The following is a 16,721-nucleotide window of genomic DNA, read 5'->3' on the forward strand; positions in this document are numbered from 1 at the left end:
TTCCATGATACATCCATAAGAGAAGAGGTGAGCCTATTCAAACAGTGCTGTAAGCCCCCAAATTCAAACCTCTGGCACTGAACCCCCTCACGTGGACATGACTCTTGGCCCTGGCTTTGTTCCTCACCACACATCATATTCATTGTCTTTTTCTGAGCCAAGGAGCCCTGAAAGCAACTTTGTTAAGGTACTTGAGGTGTAGGTGCTTAGATACTATGAAAAACCTGGGCCTTTCTGTCTGTCCTGGTGCTACACCGGCAAGAAATCTATTGACATCCGTGGGGTTTGGATTAGGTTCCTGCTGTGTTATTAAGTGAATTATTAATTATTAATAATAACATAACAGAAATCACATGTTGCCTTAGCCAACCATTCAATTTTTGCCCTATGTGGGGTTTTTTTCTTTTGAAAATGCAGTCGCCAACTTTAAATACAAGTGTGGATTGATTGCTCAGCCTCCTCTCTCATTGCCAAAGAGAGAGTATGCTTACATATGGGTGTCCAGTTTTAAATGAATATTGATTGACTGAAATTCATGCTGTCTGCTTCAGTTTAACTGTTTGGCAAAACTAGAGATGTCAATAAAAGTGGATTGAATTTTGAACGGTATTAAAACTTTCTGGAGCCAAGGTAATCGTGATGGAAAAAAGTAATAAATGGCTGGAGACCTTGGAAGCATGGAGATTTTCCTACTGCTGTGAAGCCCTGTGGGGTTAAGGGTGTTTAGACACAATCTTAAAAGACCAGGAGAGCTGCTAATGGTCTTACTGTTCCTTTGGCTGCAGAAAATATAAACAGGCAAAGTAGATGTTGTAACTCATACCTTCCTAAAACTTGGCCAGAAGAATGTCTTTATAATGATTCTTCAGATCATGAGGCCTGGTAAAACATCACCCCTTCAAGAGAGTCTGTCCTGGTTTGGGCCAGGATAAAGGTGATTTTCTGCCTTGGACTTTTGCTTTCAGCTCAGTCTCTTGTCAGGAGCTGCACTTGCTGAAATGAACAGCAAGTTTCTCAGTCAGTGGCTGCTGCTGGGACTGAGCCCACTCCATGGTTATAGTTACTGCTGGAGACTGGTGTGCAGAACCAAGGGCACTGCTCAGCTCTGAGGAACATTTTGCCCTCCAGAAGGAGAAAAGGACTAAAGAGGTCACACCTGAAACCCTCCTTTGGGGAGGAACAGACAAGAGAAATGACCAAAATTGACCAAACAGAGTATTCCATCCCATACACCTCATACTCAGGATAAATTGGAGGGATCACCAGGGTCAAACCCCTTCCTGCTTCCCCTTCTTTGCCTGTTCTCTGTTTTGCTTCAGCATCCTGGGAGGATTCCATCCCTTCCTCTGCCTGTGCTCCTGATCCATTCCAGCCTGGATCTGTGTGTTCCTGCCTCCAGCTCCCAACTGCTGCTGACCCCAGGATTCCAGCCTGGACTTTCCCAGGGCTGCCCTGCAGCCTCGGTGGTGACCTGAGAGTTATTGGGGGGAGGGGGGAGGAACATGGGATCAATTTTCCTCTGTATTTGTATACGCTTAGTATTTTTTTTCTTTTTTATAATTACAATTCCATTAAAGTTGTGTAGTTTAGTTTCCAACCCATCAGTCTCTCTCCCTTATTCTCTCTCCTTTCTTTATCAGGGGTGGGAGAGAGATTAATAGAGAGCAGCTGTTATTTGGTTTAATTGCCTGGCAGTGTTAAACCATGACAGATTTGCTGGTGCCCAACGTGGGGTCCAGTTGTTTTTGAATAGCTTGGGTTGGAAGGGACCTTCCAAGGCCATCCAGTCCAACCCCAGGGACATCTCCAACTGGATCAGGTTGCTCAGAGCCCCATCCAACCTGACCTGGAATGGTCCCAGGGATGGGGCCTCTCCCACCTCTCTGGGAAGCATGAGCCAGGGTCTCATCACTCTCAGCATAAAAAATCTCCTTGTATTACCTAGACTAAATCTAATTCATAGTGTAAGAGTACAGAGTGTTGTCCAGCCATCTGTATCCTCACTGCATCCCACTCCCACAGCAACTTTTATTGCACTTCTCTGCTGATTTATGGTCTATGTAATTTACTTACCCACTTCTTAGTCTGCTGAATGTGGCTGAATGTCAGTGGAATTAAGGCACTGATCCCCCCAACTTGTTATCCTATTTCTAAATGGTTCCCTTGAGGATTTGTCCAAAGGATGAAACCATACCCCTCAAGTTTAGCTGTGTGTAGGTCAGGCTGCCTGACACAGCAGCTATCCAGACACCAGAGATGCTTCCTCCTGCCCTACGAATGATGAACTGATGACACTTGGATTTGCTTTGCAAAGAACTTGGACAGTTATTACAAAGAGAGAATAAATCCATGGGCATGGTTTACACAAGACCATGAGTAACAGTGGGTAGCAAAGCAAGGAGATGGATGGGGCTGCTTTGCAGGCTTGTTGTCTACCACAGAATCATGGAATGTTTGAGTTGGAAGAAATCTTCAAGATCATCAAGATCCAAAACCCTTTCCATGGTCAGGGACACCTCCCACCAGCCCAGGTTGCTCCAAGCCCCATCCAACCTGACCTGAGACACTGCCAGGGATGGGGCATCAACAACCTCCCTGGACCACCTATAAATCTCAGTCCTGGCCTAGGACATCAACCATCTAACCTAGTTTTGGGCTGGAACTGTGAAAAGTGACAACTCCACAATAACTCAGCAAGACCTGGCTCAAAGGACAGGGCCCTGGTGTGCAAAACAACAACAAAAAAGAAGCAGTGGGACTGCAGATGGCTTGAAGGCACCTCCCCAGAAACCCCTCTTACACCTTCTCTGCAGCAGCTGTTTCCTGGGAATTGGACTGTGGCTTAATAAAATCAACATCAGGAAAGCTATCACTAACATCCTAGCTAGTCCTATCCTCACACTTCTACCACTGCAGGGATGTCAAAGTGTGTGTCCTTTTTTATTATTTACCAATTAATTAACCATCAGGAATGAAAGCAGATGGGGAACACTTCAACTTCTAGGCCAAACTGCTCTGCAATGGCTCTCCTTCAGAAATGAGTTATGTGCAAAGGAGGCTGAGGGGAGAGCTTCTGGCTCTCTGCAACCCCCTGAGAGGAGGTTGGAGCCAGGGGGGGTCGGGCTCTGCTCCCAAGGAAGAAGGGATGGGAGAAGAGGAATTGAGCTGGAGGTTTAGATTGGAGCTTGGGAAGAATTTCTCCCTGGCAAGGGTTGTCAGGGCCTGGCCCAGGCTGCCCAGGGCAGGGCTGGAGTCCCCATCATTCCTGGAGGGATTTCCAAGCCCTGGAGATGTGGTGCTGAGGGACATGGGGCAGTGTGGCCTTGGCAGTGCTGGGTTAAGGGTTGGACTGGGTGATCTTAAAGATCTTTTCCAACTGATTCCATTCTCTGAGTCTAAATTGACATTACCCAAGCACCCAACCACCATGAATGAGCCATGCTGCAGGCTGATGGAGAAAGAGCCTGCACCAAGAAGGACCCCAAGAAGCACTTAGCATTTTGCAGGCTCTTCCCCTGCATTCCCTGGTCACATCTGGCTCCTGGAAGAATTAATTCCTGCTCTCACTTCCCTGGGTTACTCACCTCCAGAGAACACTGATTGCTACAGTGATGGCAACCAACAGCAAGAGGCTTCCACTGAGAGACACCATGACAACCTCGTAAGTAGATGGTGGTGAACCTTGAAGAGAGTATGGAAACCAGGTGAGTTTTGCCAGCAAATGGCTTTAAGACTCTTTGGGAAATGGCTGTGACATGCTGCGTGTCCTTTCCAACCACAACAGTTGTATGATTATATGAATTTTTTGGAGAAGGAATATGACTGCAAGAAGACTGAGACTGGAGGTGACAGCCATCCCCACTGGACATTTATCCAGGCAGCTTCAGCCAGGACTATAATTCAGGGGTACTCTGAAAGGTACAGAATCCTTGCAGCTCCTACCCAACACCATCCTCTGTTTTCTTCTTGAAGGATCTCAAATCTAACTGCAAGGCAGGGGCTGTCCTGGATCACCTATGGAGAAACCCAGTAATATATAACTGAGCTGACAGACAAAAACAGAAGGGAAAAAACTTCCTGCCACCACTGACAGGCCTGAAGTTATTCATGCTGGTAGGTTGAAAAATTTGAGATTCTTCTTCTTTTTTCATCTGTACTCTGTATTAACATGGGTGAGTAGATTCCCTGAGGAACAGAGTGTGGAACTTTGTTCTTTACCATTCTGAAAAATAAAAAGTAAAAAATGAGAATACAGGAAGAGGTAAATATGGGGATCAAATAGGAAAGAGATCAAAGGCACACACTGGTTCTTGAGGGATCACAAACAGCATCTGCCTGGGAATTATATTGGCTGGATATGGTAGGATGATACTTCTACATGCTGGAGAGTGTTGATACTAACAATAAATGAAACAATAGGTTGAATTTGCATAATAAGAGTAGGATCAAAAGGTTGTATGATTACACAGTAATCATACACATTATTAGTAGATAGCAAAATTAGTAGTAGATATCAAAAGGTTGTATGGTAATAACTGGACATGAGAATATTGTGACTTTAAGGAAATCTTCATTCACATGAAGTTTGTCATTCTGAGTGCTTTGAAAGAACCTTTTTTTTTTTTTTTTTTTTTTTTTTGTGGTACTGAATGCAAATCAGCAGCTGGACAAGCTAAATGAGTTTTGTGCATGATGCCAAAGGCACAGCAGTGTTTGGGTTACAGTTGGTGGTGTGGTACTGAAGTTATAGATGTCAAATTATTCCATATACAATCAAAACCCATTTTACCCCTGACAGGACATCCCTACATCCCTAAACTGCCTGCAGTAAAGGGACAGGCAAGCAAAGGCAAGCAGGACACAAATTTCTTTTTTTTTTTTTTTATAATAAAAGCTTCCAAAAAAGTTGGGTACATTTTACAATAGGTCTAAGTGCCACCAAAACTGGTGCTGCCTCCTTTGAACATCTCCTGAGCTTGCTGTCAGGATTGACTCTGATGTGATGATGCCTACACTTGACATTCAAAGGGGTAGGAATATTTTCCCCTAAATGCTTCCAAATTTATGAAAGGAACAGGTGTCATTGTAGATTGATCTTATGGCCACAACACTGAAATTGGATTGTTCCAAGAGATAAGTGCATAGGATCCACTCCCTTGTCTGAACTAATGGTGCAGACTGGAGATACGTACTATGGACTCACATTTAGTGTCACAGAGGCTTTTGGCTTGGGTTTTAACAATTAAGAAGTTGATTTTATGAAATGAAGTCAGTTCACTAAAGTCAGTTCACCAAACATCCTTGTTCTGTGTCACAGAAACTCCTGGTTTCTTACAGGAGACATGTGGCCTCCAAACCCTTCTGAGACCTTTTACTGAACTGCCCTTGATACTGAGCATGGTGGTAATTTCTCCACTGAAGAAGATGGATGGATGGATGGATGGATGGGTGGATGGATGGATGGATGGATGGATGGGTGGATGGATGGATGGATGGATGGATGGATGGATGGATGGATGGATGGATGGATGGGTGGAGGGATGGATGGATGGATGGGTGGAGGGATGGATGGATGGATGGATGGATGGATGGATGGATGGATGGATGGACTGAATGAGTTATATCCACTGTGTTTCATGATCCTCCCTTCTCACTATCACAGAATCCCAGAATGGTTTAGGTTGGAAGGAACCTTCAAGCTCATCCATTCCCACCTCCTTTCCATGGGCAGGGACACCTCCCACCAGCCCAGGTTGCTCCAAGCCCCATCCAACCTGACCTGACACACTGCCAGGGATGGGGCAGCCACAACTGACCTGGGAAACCTCTTTCTCTCACCACCCATTATGATATATGTAAATTGAAATCAATCTATAATAGCTCCCAGAATTAATTTTAGGAACAGTGAGTCCCATTTGTTCCGATGAGTGTTGGACAGAGCAAGCCAGTAGCTCCCAGTTATCTCCAGCAAATCACTGGGACCACACCACCATGACAGCCAGTCCAAGGACTAATAATTAGCACCTTGTTTAAAGCATCTTTACAGTGTATGCAATTAAAAGTTAAATGAAGAAGATAAAAGGCTGACAGTGTCACTGTTCCACTGAGTCTGGAAACGTCTGAATCAAAACATGGAGTGGCTACTTGGTTTCTAAGTTCTCAGGAATCTTTCAAAATTTTGTAGCTTTTTGATGATCAGGAAGCTCAGAGGGCTGGAGCACCTCTCCTGTGAGGACAGACTGAGAGAGTTGGGGTTTTTCAGTCTGGAGAGGAGAAGGATCCAAGGAGACCTTATTGTGGCCTTCCAGCATCTGAAGGGGTTACAAGAAAGCTGGGGAGGGACTTTTCAGGATTTCAGGGACATATAGGACATGGGGAAATGAATTCAAACTAGAGGAGGGGAGATTTAGATTGGAAGTTAGGAAGAATTTCTTCACCATGAGGATGGTGAGACCCTGGCACAGGTTGCCCAGAGAGGTGGTGGGAGCCCCATCCCTGGAAGTTTTTAAGGTCAGGTTGGATGGGGCTCTGAGCTGGTGGGAGGTGTCCCTGCCCAAGGCAAGGGGGTTGGAACTGGATGATCTAAAAGGTCCCTTCCAGCCATGAAAATTCTATTATTCTATGATGCTTTTAGCTGCGATTGGTCTTATAATTATTTTATTTTCAACTACACTGTCAAGAAGCAAGTGTGAAAGGTAAGATAGGAGAGGCTTTTAAACTCAACTACATTTTATAAAAGGTGATGAGATGCTGGTAGATGAACAGTACTCCCTAAACACATTCACACCTACACATCTCCTTTTCAGGTGCACAAACTGGGGCTTGAAGAAGAAGTTGTATTTTTCCGACTTAGATAACTCAACAGAGAAATGCCAACCCAAAGTAGATTGGTTTTCAGAAATCTGGACAGATGGGCAGCAAACCAGATTAATCACAGGGCGCTCTTATTTGAAAGCTTATCTTTAAAATGTTGATCTATAAATGGCTCCCTGCAACCTCATGCAGTGATTCATTGAAGTAAAGAGTAAAATTCCATGATTCTGGGTGTCCTCTGGTCTGATCATAATGCCATACCTTACCCCACGGATATGGTTAGCAGAGGAGTAATTTCAATAATTCTGTTATTTTGGACAAAAAAAAAAAAGAACTTCAAGCTTGAAAAATCAGTAGCCTTCACCATAATGTAATGAAGTGTCCAAACATTTTTCCATTTGCTTGCTCCATTGGCTTCTGGCATGACAGGCTGGAGCTTCTAGCACAAATACCTGCTTGGAGAAGATTGGTCCAGTCTAGGGAACCTGGGCTCAGAAGTCCCAAAAGCCACTCATGAGATTGGTTAAAAAAAAGCAATGTAGGGATCTTTAACCCACGAGTCCTACAGCCACTGATTCCAAAAGGAAAAGCAACCCCTTTGGTCTTGAAAATAACTGGGACACTTCAGGGACATGGTTTGATGGTGGACTCAGCAGTGCTGGGTTATTAGGTGGGATTTGATGATCTTAAAGGTCTTTTCCAACCAAAATGATTTTATGATAACTTTAAAGAGAGCAGGTGCATGGTGTAGTTACCTTACATGCTGTAATAACAGTTAAAACTGCTTGAAATTACTTTTTAGGGAAGAATTTACACATTCTCCATGTCTGGGCTTGTTCCTCTCCTTAACTGACCAAGTGTCAGTAAAAGGAGGTGATATTATTAATATATATTAATATTATAATAATAATTATATCATTATAGTATTATTATATTATTATAATGTTGTTAATAATTATTATTATGTAATTATTATAATTATATTAATATAACATTAATAATGTTAAAGCTTTGCTTGAACATCACACCACCAGCCTTTATAACACCAGTGAAACTTCCTCAGCCAGAAGAAGGGATTTCACTTCGAAAAAGACAACTTTGCCTTTGTAAATTTGTCCTGGATTTCTGGGCCCTACTGTACTTGGGATTTGTCATCTTGTCTCAACTTGGAAGGTCAGGTGCCTGGTATCTTGAGCTGGTATCTGGTAGCTCCTAGGTTCACTTTAGCTTCAAGGGGAGTGTCAGATGCACAGAGAAGAAACAACAGTGGATAAAAAAAAAAAAAAAAGGCAGAGCCTAAATCCATCATGTGCACATCTGAGGTTCTACATACACACACAGGTGCATTTAAACAGGGGGACAGGGTGAGAGGAGACAGTAAAACACACAGATATATTTTTGGCAAAGCTGTCATTCCTAAAGCTGAGCTTCATGCAGCAGCACAACATATATCTCATTTATTTCTGCATCATTTCTGTGCCGTGGTCAGAGAGTATTAAAGGATACATTCCTGCTCTAAATTACATCTGGGTAAATCCAGAGGAATTCCCCTGAGCTAAGTTTACCTCTAAGATTTTGCCTGCATGGGGACACTCAGGAAAATAACCCAAATTAGCTGAAGGTGAGAATTTAAAAGTGGATTAATTAAACTGCGTGCAAACCCCTGTGAAGGCTGCTCTTATTCAGAATTCAGGTGGTCTTCCTTCAATTTAATTTAATTCACTTTGAAAATTAATTCAGATTAATTGTCCTAACAGTTTTTATGTACCTATTCTAGATTAACACTGGGGTAATGCAATGAATTGGAGCTCACTGACTTCGAGGTGATTTTTAGATGTATTCCAGGAGGCTCTGGAGAGGGATTGTCCCCTGTGGGTCCAGAAGCCAGTGCTTTGCTAGCCAAGAAAAAAGGGATATCTCTAGAAATAGATAAGCAATATTCTTTTAGCTTCAGGGACAATTTCTTTAAGGGTCTGAGAATAAAAAATAGGTAACAATGACAGCAACAGGTTGAATACCACTGGTTTGGAGCCCTGAGTAAGGAGCCCACAGACTTACCTTCCCCTGGGGCCTGATCCTGCTTTTATGAGATTCTTTTTTTTTTTTTTGGGGGGGGGGGGGGGGGGGGGTAAAAAGATAAAATAAAATCCTTTGGCATCAAGAGGAACAATATCCAAATCTCCTAATTCCAGGCAATCTGATTTTGCAAGCCTGGAGCCAAATGAAAATCAAGACTGGAGTAGAGAGGGCCTGTGCTATTTGAAAGAAGAAAAACTGCTTGAAAGAGATAACTGCTCAAAATCTGCTCCCCAAAGAAGGAGGCTCTTAATAAGGGTTTCTTCTTGACATGTCTGCCTAAAGGCTTCTTCAGAAGGGATTTAGTCATTTATAACTCAGACCTGGAGTTTGAAACCCCCCCCTTTTGCTGCATAGTAGCTCCAAGGTCCTGCTTAGCTGGGTGGGGGGACAAGAGAGGTGGCATCTGTCCCACCAGGGACACTGCAAGGAGCCCAGCATAACAGGGTGGGAAAAAAAATAAAGAAAAAAAAGAAAAAAAGAAAAAAGAAAAAAGAAAAATGAGAAGAGAAAAAAAAAAAAAGAAAAAAGAGAAGAGAAAAAAAAAAAGAAAAAAGAAGAGAAAAAAGAAAAAAGATTAAAAAAAAGAAAGAAGAAAAGAGAAAAAAGAAAGAAAAAAGAAAAAAAGTCAGGGCTTCTGAATCTATCTGGGGTCAGCCAAACACTGCTGAGGGGGAAAATAAAACAAAACAAAAAAACAAAACAAAACACAGACAAAACAAAAAAAAACAAACCACAAAAACACTCAAAACGTTCTCACTCAAAAGGTTCTGAAAATCTTGTGGCAGTTTTCTGTGGTTTTCCCTGAAGCACCTGGTGAAAGGGGACAGGAGTGAGATGGTTCCTGTCTGCCAAATCCATTCTGCATATTCGGATTTTAAATATCAAATATAGCTACAAAAACAATTAAAAATAAATTTTAAAAAAGACGAAAAAAGAAACTTTCAACCGGTGTAGAAAACTAGAAAACTACGTGCAACCTCCTGCGTGTTGCAGCCGTGATAAAACGGTAACAAAGCTCATAAAATCTAAAAAATTAAAAACTAGCGATGCTAGCGGGATGAAATTTGGGATAGGGTCGGGGGGTTTATCCAGTCCGGAGCTTCCCAAACCCATCCCCCAGGCATTGCCACTTGGAGTTAAAATGTTTTAATCCTTAAGGGAGCGGTCGCTGCGGCTGCGGGAAACCCCAAATCCCCGCTCCCCTTCTGTCACCCCGGGCCTTGGGGACACATCCGCGGTCACCACCCGGGACACCTCGGGTGGTGGCTCCTCGGAATCTCGGGGACAAAACGAAGGGAAATTCGGGCTCCCCAAACCCGTTTCGCTGCCGTCACCCCCGGAGCAGCCGCCAAACGGGAGCTCCAAGGCGCGGAGAGATGCGCGCTGAGCAGCGGAGCGGGGCGCGCCCCAGAGCGAAGGGGAGAGCTCTAGCACGGGTGGGGTTTTTTTGGGGGGGATTCCCCCCCTCACCTCGCATCACTCAGGTCCCCGGGAACCCCTCCTGCTCCCCGGGGCAGGATCCTGCCCTGTAACCCCTTGCTTTTACGCATCAAACCAAATTTGCTGCTCGGGCAAATCTGACCTCTTTCTTGGCCCAGATACGTTTCAAACGTTTTCTCCGTTAATTTTTATTTTATTTTATCTTTTCAAGACGGGGTGCGGGGTCTCCGCAGTCCCTAGAGCATCTCTCTTCCTGCCCGTAAATTTACTCCATGGAGTAGAGGGTCAGGAAGGTCCCGAATAGCCCTCAGGATTTACTCTCACCCTCATCGCGCTTCCTTCGGATCCCATTCCCCGACGGGGAGGGGTCCCACAGAGGCTGGGACAACATGTGACCCCCATCTGGGGGCCAGGAACCCCTTTCCAGAGAGGATTGAGGGGGTAGGACGGGAAAGTTCCCCCCCACCTCCAATACCTTGGGGTCTGCGCTCAGTGTAACAGCACAGGCTGCGGTACTCCTCGCCTTGCAGGCAGCTAAAGGCTGTTCTCTTAATGAATTACTAATGAGTTAAAATTGGACAGCCGGCTTAATTAAAGCGTAGAGGCAATGTGTTTACCACATTGTAATTGAACTCATTAGGGCTCCGGCTTTGTGTTTTTAAGCAGCCGCCTTGTTCCGTACGTCGAGTAATGGGTGGGAAGCAATGTAAATGTTGGTTTTGGGGTTTGTTTTGGGTTTGTTGTGTTGTTTTATTTTGGGTTTTTTGAGTTTGTTTGGTCTGGGTTTTGTTTGTTTTGGATTGGGTTTTTTTTTTGGGGGGGGGGGGGGTGTTTGGTTGGTGGGGGGTTTTTTGGTTTTGTTGTGGGTCTTTTAGGGAGGTGGGGGTGGGTGACCCGCCGGCCGTGTCCCTCATCCCATTCTTTCCTATAGCGATTTGTGGGGGGGGACACACGCACCCCCTTCCTGCTGTCCCGCAAGGCGCTCAGGGCTGGGGGGAGGAGAAGGAGAGGTTTTGTCTCCCCGCTCCCTTTTTTGGCAGGCAAAAGGCAAAAAGACAATTTGCGGGGAGAAGGGAAATTTGGGGTAGGGAGAGTTAGTTTGAAGAAGCACAGACCACCCTTGCAACAGGGTCCTTCTTGCCCTCACCCAGGCAGGGGCAGCGGGGGGTGGTATTTCCCCTCCATCCTTCCCCCCCACCCCCCCAACCACACAATTCTCTACAGCCGTCGGGGCGTATCTGCCCCGGGGTGGCTGTGGGGCGGGGGCAGCCGCGGATCTCCCCCCCCTCCCCGGGGCGAGGGGAGGGGGCCGGGGAAGGGGCCGGGGAAGGGGCCGGCTTCCCCTCACGGCTTGCAGGAAGCTGCCTGGCTGCTAGAAGGCGTCCGAGACCCGACCCACCCGCGGCACAGCCACAGCGACAGAGGTGGGAGCCAAACTTCCGCGCAGCGGAACCACCGCGGAACGCGGCCCGGAGCCGACCAACCCCGCAGCCCGGGGAGGGGCCCATGGAGCTCGGGTGGTCAGGTAAACCGTGGGGCTTGGATGGGGTGGAGAGGTGGTGGTGGTGGTGGGGAAGCTCCTCACTGAGGTGTATTTCTCACCTCCGGGGGTAAAGAGCGATGTCGCGATAGGTCGCGGTGGGAGAGGAGAGGGTGCTACCCTACCCGAGGTCTGTCTGTGAGAGCCCAGGTGGGTGACAGGAGCCCCCCAGCAAGTTTGCACTGCAACGGAGGGAAGGGGTGATGGTTTGCAGCCGCATCTCCTCATTCCCTTTGATTTTCTAGGTAGAAATATATATTTTTATTAATTTCCTTTCGAAATGATGAACTTTGGGCCTCGTTTGGAGATGGGACGGGAGAAGTGGGGCTGGCTGATCCCCAAGGCCAAAGCTGGGACCTCCCGGCCCCCGGGCGAGAGGGGGTGCGTGGAGCTTTCTGCTTAACCACCGCACCCGCGCAGTGCTCCGCGTCCCGCTGGCAAGGGGCGGGGGGGTGAGGGGGCTCCCGGACAGCGCTGCCTCCCTTCTCCGGGCAACTCGGCCTCTCCCACCTCCTCCTCTGCAAAGGGGATGATTTTGGGAGAGAGAGATAGGATTAGAGGAGAGCACCAGCCTGGAGAGAGACGCTTTGTCAGTGGCTCTGAGGTTTAAAAGCCGCGGGGAAACGGTAGAATATTTTTTTTTTTTTTTTTTTTTTTTTTTTTTAACCGGCTGTATCCCCAGAGCTTTGAGGGTCCGAGAATTGGAGTAGAATCGGGGAGCCCTCAGGAAAGCCCTTTCCTCAACCCCAAAGTCCTTCCTCGACGGGCTGCCTGCTTGTTGCACAGCTCCTGCCCACCGGCTGCCCCGGAAAAGGAGCTCACGTCCATATAGCCCTTCGAAATCGCCTATATAGAACTTGGCTTTATGGACGAGTGCCTATAGTTAAGAGTATCCACCCCGGCAATTTTATTTAGTTTTTTTTGAAGCATCATCCTGATGAGGGAGGAGAGGGATGCGGTGATGGAGGGAGGAGAAAGTTGCGTTTGGGATGCAGAGAGGGAGAAAGTGGCGAGCCAGACCCCGCACTGGGTGGAGGTGAGCTGTCAAAGAGTGCAGGAGAGTAAAAGCCAAACCTTCCCAATCCCCATAGGTTGTTTATTCCTCATAAAATACAACTCTCCATAGCAGGAAGTTACTGCAAACATTTATCAATAATGAATGAATCTCCTGTAATAAAATACTCGCATAATTAGCCTACAGTCAAGTACGTGCATTATGCCAAGGCTTTTGCAACTCTTTGTTGAAAAATCCGACTTAGATAAATCCTCTCAAACAGCCTATTAAGAAGAAGAAGAAAAAAAAAAAAAAAAAAAAGAGAATTCTTAAAAAGCCACTACCCAACATTTCTCCTTCTTTTCTGCCGTTTCTGAAACCCATATCGTAACTACTCCTGAAATACAACGGAAAACTCTTTGGTGAATTCAGAAGAGTCATTAACATTCAGCTTTAAGTGAATGTTAACAGTAAATAAAGAAATCTCTTGATTGTAATAGTTGCAGCAAAGCAATAATAAACCAGTGGGTGGTCATCAGTAATGATAAATGTATCATTATTACTGTGTGTTGGGGAACAGGGTTTGGAAAGTACTTCAGACTTTTTAGTGGCAAGCTTGGTGGCAGCTCGTTTCTTAGCTTGGGAAAAGGCGAGGGGGAAAAAAAAATAAAAAGAAAGCAAAAGCCATATAATTTTATACACAATTTAGGTGAAAATAAATTTAAATCTCTATATTACATTTTTAATTTCAAGATAGTAATTAAAGCTGGCTCATTATATCTCCTCTGAAAGTCTCAGCGCTCATCTTAATTGTCTGTTTGCACAATCTGCTTTCTAAGACACCCAAGGTTACTGGGTTCTGAAAGAAGCAAAAATATTGAATTTTTTTCCTGACGTGGTGACTCTTCGCTCGGATGGCGTCACGATTGCCTGGGAAGTTTGGGCTCGCTGGTTCCCCTGGCAGCCCGGCTGGGGCCTCGCTTGCCCTGCCCTGGAAGTTTGTTGGTCGTTTAAATACTTGACAGCGGCCACGTTGCTGATGGAAATTGTTCAGGGCTCTTGATTTTATGTCTTTGAAAGGTGGGGGGGGGGGGGGGGGAAATAGTGGAGGTTGTTTTGTTTTGGGTTTTGTTTTTTTTTTCTTCCTATCTCCCCTTCCGGAGGGGGTGTCAATAATTCACCCTCATCTAAACTTGCAGCTCTACCCCTCCCTGCCACCCCATCCCCAAGTGGGACAGAAATAAACCCACTCGTGTTTTTTAAGCGCTGAGGAGCGGGGTAGGGAGCACCCATCTCCTCCCGGGCTGCCGGTTGCTTCTCGTAGGATAAAATAAAACCCAGAATCGCACTTTTTTTTTTTTTTTTTTTTTTTTTTTTTTTTTTTTTTTTTGTGCAGTTTCTATTAGGCAGGGTGATGCTGGGGAAAGGGTGGGTGGATAACTCCCCTGCTCGAGTTATCCGCATCTCCTGGCTAAGGTCTGCACGTACCTTCGGCGAGGACCACCTCGGTTTGGGATCTCTCGGAGCGTATTAAATTGAGAAGTTAAGGCAGCTCCTCCAAACAAAAGATGCCGTTCCCGGTTCCTACCCTTCAGCCGCCGGCTGCTGGCTTTCCCTTTTCAGGGGGATATCAAACTACTCGGAAATGCCCCATCCCTAAGCTCTCCCGGTGCCTTTAGAGAGCCAGGAAAAAAATCGCGTTGAGTCTTTTCCCCTTCCGTTATTATGATTATAGATGCATCTTTCCGAGGCTTCCTCTGGCTACTGAAAAACTCCACGTAGATCTCTGCCCTTTTGTTGTGTCTAGCTGCGTTATTCAAGAGCAGAGACAAAAGCCCGAAGAGATGTGATCTAAATGAGCTCCGGGGTTTTCCAGATGGGACCACCTCTATTCCAAATGCCCTTTCTGCTTATTATAATAAATCGCGATTTAAAAAAAAATATTTCAAAAAAGAGCTCCGCTCTCAACCAAACAGCGCAAGCGAAATCTACACCGACAACCCCCCAGAAAAGAAAAAAATATATTTTTTTAAAACTCTACTTTGATGCTTAAATTTTGTTAGGCGAGGCGGTTTTATAACGGTACCTTGTGTGTCTGCTACTGACACGGCTGCAAGTTTCAATGGGATGTGGAGGGGTGGGAGGAGGGAATGGATCCGCGTTGGGGGTGGTTTTCTTTGTGGTTTTTTAAAGGCACCAAGGTTATCTTACTCCTCGCGGGCTCTCTGCTACAATATTTAAGGGCTGTGGAAGTAAATAAAGGCCGTGAGGATGGGCTGGGGTGGTTTAAACTTGGCCGCTTTTTCTCAGATGCTCGTTTTCACACGGAGCCATCGCCAGCGAGAGGTTCCGCTGCTATCGCCTCCTGCCCGCCGCTCCGGCGCAGAATCGCGATAGATAAGGGAGGAGGAAAAATGAGGCAGGACTCATGTTTATCCCTTCCAGGTTTCTGGGAGAAGTTTGTCCACCTTCCTCTCGGTCTTAGGAGGTGACTCCAACCCAGCCGTTGCAAACGGCCACAGCAAATAGCGAAATGACAGGCGGTAATTGGGAGCGACAGCAGGACAGAAGCCCAGGTCTGCAGCTACTCGAGGGGTGGGGGGATGTGTGGGTGTAGACACCCCACCTCAAGTCAGGACTCCCCCTCCTCCCCGCCCCTATCCACTGCGCTTCTCTTGTCCGGGATGCGGACCGGGGGGTCCGGGTCCCGAGGGGGCGGCGATGGGGTCAGCAGCTGCCAGGGCAGCCCCGCGGGCCTCGCCTACCCCGGGGGCCACCTGCGGGAGCCGCCCGGGACCTGGGTCGACGGACCTTTTCTGCGGCAAACTCATCTCAAACCGCCATGCCCGTGGATTCTGGGGTTGTGATACGCGAGGCTTCCCAACAGGCTTAAATGGAAAAAAAAAAAAAAAAAAAAAAAAAAAAGTAGAGAACGGTGAATTTCTGCCCCGCGGGTCAGTCTCTGTTCTCTCATTGGAGAGCTCTACGGAGCCAAGGTCCCTCAGAGGGGTTGGGGGTTGGTGGGGGGGGGGGTATCAGCGTGACAGGCAGGGTCTTGCACTCTCCTGCCCTCCATGGGGACAGGTACACCCAGTCCCCATGGGTTTCTGCTTTTCCTACGGTAGAAACTGAGGGAGCCCCTCAGTTTTTCCAGGAGAATTCGAGGCGGTCACCAGCACCGAGCAGGTAAACCAAATCAAACCAAATCAAACCAAACAAACAAAAGAAAAGTTTAGTTCTGGTTTTCGTTTAATCACCACGAAATAAAACGCAGTCGCTGGTTAACAACTCTCCGGGACTCAGCCTGCGTTTCCAGCCTCTCCCGGGCTGCGGTGGCCGAGCTCGGGGGGTTGCTTCGTTTGAAGGCGCTTTGCAAAACCCTCTCATCCCTTTCGCCTCTTGCAACCCCTCTTCCTCCTCTGCCAACACCGGGCTCGGTTTGTTCTCTCGAGAACCGTCGGGGTGAAGCCACCGGGTGGCCGAGAGACAGGGGAACGGGATGTCCGGGGACCGGTGCGAGGACGCAGGCACCGAGAACCCGCAAAGAGCAGGCGGCTTCTCCTTAAACTTCCTCCCCTCATCCCCGTCCCTCCGGGTGGCGACCAGGGAGGGGAAGATAGGAGGGGAGATTTTCTCCTTGGCATAGTAATAGATCATACAATGTGTGACACGGGTTTAACCAATAAAACAATTTGAATCAATTAGCTGGCGGAGGAGAGTTTTGAAGTGTAAAATTCATGTCAGCCCGGCTAGGAAGCATTGATTAAAATGTCACCAACGTGAGGCTTATGGCTATTGCTCACAGGAAAGCAGCAGGCTCCGTGCAGAAGAGGGTCGGGGAAAAAAATATTAAAA

This window comes from Heliangelus exortis, chromosome Z (genome assembly GCF_036169615.1).
Source record: "Heliangelus exortis chromosome Z, bHelExo1.hap1, whole genome shotgun sequence".
NCBI classification, from domain to species: Eukaryota; Metazoa; Chordata; class Aves; order Apodiformes; family Trochilidae; genus Heliangelus; species Heliangelus exortis.